The 5,427-nt window shown below is 36.7% G+C and overlaps 1 pseudogene; it reads left to right on the top strand.

Moving 5' to 3' along the window:
- The first annotated feature begins 974 nt into the window (after positions 1-974).
- Positions 975-1,238, top strand: LOC111548000 (annotated as a pseudogene).
- The last annotated feature ends 4,189 nt before the right edge of the window (positions 1,239-5,427 follow it).

Raw genomic sequence — 5,427 nt, 5'->3', positions numbered from 1 at the left:
TTCACATGTGAGCTCTAAGGTTCAGAAGAATTTTCCACTAGGTGCATCTAAGGAACATATCAAACCATTTCCTCCTCTACCACCACATTCTTCTGAAGCTGGATACTGTGTCCACGTCAACCATTTGGCCACACCTCTGGCCTTTGCATCTGCACATAGCATAGTGGGCAATCAGAGGTTTTCTAGAATCCATTCCAACACCAAGACAGCTAGAAGTAACCCAACTGTGTGTAGAAATGTGAGTCAAATATATCTTATAAGCCCAAACTAAAGATATTCCCAACTCACCTTTCCCACAACTGAAAGCCAAGAATGCCTACAGCCCTCCAATACCAGTTGAAACAAAGGCAAATGTGATGGAGATGAAATCAAATGGGAAGAGTCATCCTAGCCAACTGTAGTTAAAATATCTTATTTTGAGTATACTTACTTGCAAAGGGCCCTTAAACTTCATTAAAATTTAAACTGCATTTGCTTCACAATAAGTCCATCTCTGACAGAAAGTGATTATTTTCTCGTTTTTTCATGCCTGACAACTTTAACATAACTACCTTCAGTTTCATTACTTCATGTGAAGGATTGTGCTATGTGTTTTTTAAACATTAGCTAATGCATCCTCAAATCAACACTGTGAGGTAGTAGTTATTGCACAGCTGGAGAAACTGGAACTCTGAAAGGTTAAGCCACTTGTTCAAGATAAGTAAACTGGTACAGTGGTTCCAATGCTGGTACATGCAAATGTGCTCTCCTGCTTCCTTGAGAAAATTGAGGTGGGGAAAGAGCATGAGAAGAACTTTCTATGCTCTCTTAGGCACAGAAAGAACATGACTAGATACAGAGTCTCATTAAGAATATAAAATGTGTTAGATGTACCATGGCTCCTGTAGTGACCATAGCTCTCACAGGGCCTGAGCCATGCTAGCACCTTCCCAAGGAGACTATTCCAGTTGGCCAGTCTCTGCTCCACAGTAACCATGTGAAATTGAAAAGCTGTGATCAAAAATGCAGTCATGTTGGAAGAGATGCAGCAGGGCTTAGTGGTGTGAACTACACAGGCATTGGAGAACATTAAAAAGACTATTTCAGCCCATATCAAGAAGCAGTTTGACAAGAAGTACAATCCCATCTGACACTGCATCATGGGGAGGAACTTTGGTAGTTGCCTGACATATGAAACCAAACACTTCGTCTACATCTACCTGGGCCAAATGGGCATTCTTCTGTTCAAATCTGATTAAAGGCATAGACTGTGCCACACACAGAGTGATTCATCCAGAAATGAGGACTGCAGCCTAAATTACGAATACCAGACACTAAAATTGTCAGCCTTGCTAAGGAACACCTCAATCTTTGAAACTTTATTGTGTTTTGTACAGGTCATTCTCTGTATTAGTTTATTGTGGTTATAAGATAATTAGCAACACACTTATATTTGTATTCCATACTTCTGTCCCATGTTTTTTTCCCTCAAAATCCATTACTTTAAAAAACAAATCTGTTACAGATATAAAAGAAAAAAATGTAAAACACTGCATCAGTACTTTCTTGTAGTAAGTTTGGGCATTGAGCTAAGAATCCAAAAAGTTAATTCAGATAATATGCTGTCATTGGGGTAACTTCTGTCAGCCATTCGCCAGCAGTTTAATTCTCTTTTATCACATGTCAAATAACAGCCTGTAGTAATAATAAAAATATTGCCATATTTGAATCACAATTCAAATGGATTTCACCAATAACACATATGTAGCATAATTTGATATTGCTTACTAGGGCAAGATGGTATAGACTGAAGCCTAGAAGATGCTTTGTAATAAAGCGTGATTATAGGAAAATTATCCTATTTAAATTCAAAGAACTACGAGTTCCTGGCTAAGTTTATGTCTCTTATACAAGAAAATCACAGGGTGACAACCTGCAATTAAAACCCTAGCTCTGTTCAGATCACTAAAAGTCATCTATTTACAATTTAGGTTTACAATTAGTCTATCTCAAGTCACTGAGAGTGTGGCCACACCAGAAAGTTCACCTCCAAGAAATCAGGCAGCTTCCTTTGGGAGTCTTAAGTGTAGTACATGCTGCACTGTGTACCCAGCTCCCTTTCTCAAATACCTCCAAACAGATGTGCTTCCCATTACTACTTGCCAGATAAATTCAAATTAAAACTATGATAAGATACTACTCTACACTGACTAGAACGGCTTAAATTTAAAGATTAACAAAACCCAGTGTTGGCAAGAATGTGGGGCGACTGGAATTCTCATAAATTGATGGTGGGAATGTAAAATGACACAATCCCTTTGGAGAAATGTTTGGCAGACCCAACCAAAGGTAAACATATGAATACCCTATAATCCAGCATTTCCATTCTTGGGTATATATTCAAAAGATAAGAGTATATCCATCAAAATACATGAACAAGAATGTTCATAGGTACTTTTTTTTAACTAATACCCAGAAACTAGAAGTAATATAAACGCCCATCAAAAGTAGAAAGATAAATTGTGGTGTAATCACACAACAGAATACTATACAAATGAGAATGAATTCATTCCAGCAGGCAACAACAAGGATAAATCTCACAAATGACCATGAGTGAAAGAATCTAGATACAGAAGAATGTACAGTATAATACTGACAACCAAATTTACAAACAAATATCACAGTATTCACAAGTCGGCAAAACAAATCTGTAGGAATAGATATCAGGATAGGAGCTACCTGGGAGTATTGACTTGGAAGGAATATTCTAAATCTGCATATTCATTTGAGCAGTAGTTACATGGGTAATATATATGTAAAATTCATTTAGTTGTAGATTTAAGATATGTGTACTGTAAATATATGTCATATTTAATGTAAAATATTTTTTATATTAACATTAAGGCAGACCTTGAGAAAAAGGATCAAGACATCAGAATAGCTAAATAGGAAACCTAGGGCATCTAGAAGAGTGCAGAGGTTCTCAACCTCTGTGACCCAGAAGGAGCACAGAGGAAGGAAGAAAGCAAGCAGAACCTGGGGTATCTAAACAGGCCAAACACATGCAAATCCATTCTCATTCTCTCATGTTCTCACTCTCTTTATGATCCAATTTCTTTCTTATGTCTTACTTTTTCCCTGAATTTTTGCCCAGATACAGCAAAGGAAGTAGAAGCAGAGCTTTGGATTCAGGGAAATCCTCATCCATCACATTCTCTTGTTTTGCATGAAGCATTATTTTTCAACCCTAATGGACTGGTAGGTTATTCCCTATCTTACACCCAAGTATTATTAAAGTTAAAAGTGCATAGGTTTTATATGTGAGGCTTTACAAAATCTTTCTCATTGTTGTTATGCTTTTTCAACTGCTCTATTAGTTTATTTCAACAACAAAGAACTGTTAGAAGACATTAGTACCCTAAAACAACCTAAATCAATGTTAGTTGGAGATGTTTCTAGAAGATGCCTAAAGGAATTTTTTTAAATAAAAAAATTAACACTATTTAGTGATCATATTCCTATAGTATATTTTCATACTTGTAAGTTTGGGTTGTTACTATAAACAAGCATTTAAATTGCAAGATAGTAAAGTGGATATTACTGTGAAGGTTAAAAAAATGCACATTAGCACGATGATTGAAATTATTGTCCTAGTATCATGTAAGCGTTTGTGGCATAGAATAAAATTTCCAGGGTTGTATCTTGAACAACATAAACTGAAGTGAAGACTGGTTTCTCTGGGAAAAATGTAAGGAAAGTAAAGTGCTTCTAGAGAAGATAAAAATACTATTACCAAAGGTTCAAGTGAAGAATTTAGTTTATGAATTTGGGATTTTCTACATTAAAGAATTTAAAATTGCATGTGACCATTTCATGTACATCCTTAAAAGTTTATGTGTTCACGATGGACAAAGAGAAGATTGCCAAAGGCTCACAGTCATATTCCATATGTATACAGTGTAAACAAGGCACTCAAAGTGGAAACAAATATTTTAAACACAGCTTAATCGTCACATTGAATTCCACTTTGACACTTTTGTCACTCTCACTTTGTGTTTCTGCATGTATATTCCAAGGAGAGAACTGTGCTATAATCTAAATGAGATAAATACAGCTAATTATATTAAGGTTAAAAATATCACTTTTGAAGAATAGGACTATGTGGTTTGTCCTTAAAAAATCATAGTCAGAAAATGGGACTGAGTTATTGGCTAAGTTAAGTGTTCACCATACGCTAGTAATAAACCCAGCTATCTGTTCTTAGAACATCTTTGTTGTTAGGAAAGAGATGTTAATGACTTGGGAGAGTAATGTTGGTAGAACTGGTTAAGAATGTCGACTCTAGAATCAGACTGCCAGCACTAAAACCCCACGCTGTCACTCACTCTGTGACTTTGCACATATCACAACTTCTCTACACCTGTTTTCACTCTGTAAAATGAGAGTTATGATAAGATCCACCTTATAAGACTTTTGTAACTAGTGAATGTTAAAATATTTGTTAAACAGGCCGGGTGTGGTGGATCACTCCTGTAATCCCAGCACTTTGGGAGGCCAGGGCGGGTGGATCACCTGAGGTCAGGAGTTCAAGACCAGCCTGACCAACGTGGTGAAACCCCATCTCTACTAAAAATGAAAAAACTAGCTGGACGTGGTGGCGCACACCTGTAATCCCAGCTACTCAGGAGGCTGAGGCAGGAGAATATCCTGAACCTGGGAGGCTGAGGTTGCAGTGAGTCGAGATCATGCCATTGTACTCCAGTCTGGACAAAAGAGCGAAACTCAGTCTCGAATATATATATATATATATATATATATATATATATATATATATATATACACATAACAGCTAAAAAATATCTTGCATGTGGCAGATGGTCGATCAACATTAGGTCTTATACTTTATCCTTTTCACTTTCATTGACAACAATACCAGCCTTTTTTACCCCCATAAAGGACTTTTTGTAATACAGAAAGTGAATGTAATAAAATACCATAGAAACCTAATAGAGCAGAAAATTGAAATGGAGAGAAATGAAAACAGACTTATTTTAGGCAGAACATCAAATGTCACAGATTTGGCTAATGATGAGTTTAGCTCTTTCAGTGGATCTGTGAGTGCCAACTAACACATCCAAGAAGCCAATCTCTGGTGTGACAAGTTTCTTCGTTATTTTCCACTTACCACGTTACAGAATGCTCACTGGCTTGAATGCAACTTTAGCTGAAGTGAGCAGTAATGAAACCCAAATAAAGTACTCCTCTATTCAGAAGAGGTCAAACTCAAATCCCAGGAAAACATAAAAGTAACACTTCATTTAAAGGATTTTAACCAGCAAATTAATGCTGCAGCAGCAAGTTAATGCTACAGCAGCATATGAGACTATAAGTAAAAGGAGCTTCCATTGAAAGTGCCACAAAGCATTGCAGGGCCACAGTGGACAAGTA

Source organism: Piliocolobus tephrosceles, chromosome 3 (assembly GCF_002776525.5).
Source record: "Piliocolobus tephrosceles isolate RC106 chromosome 3, ASM277652v3, whole genome shotgun sequence".
NCBI lineage: Eukaryota > Metazoa > Chordata > Mammalia > Primates > Cercopithecidae > Piliocolobus > Piliocolobus tephrosceles.
Note: the sequence above shows the minus strand (reverse complement) of the source record. Positions and strands in the feature narration are given on the sequence as shown.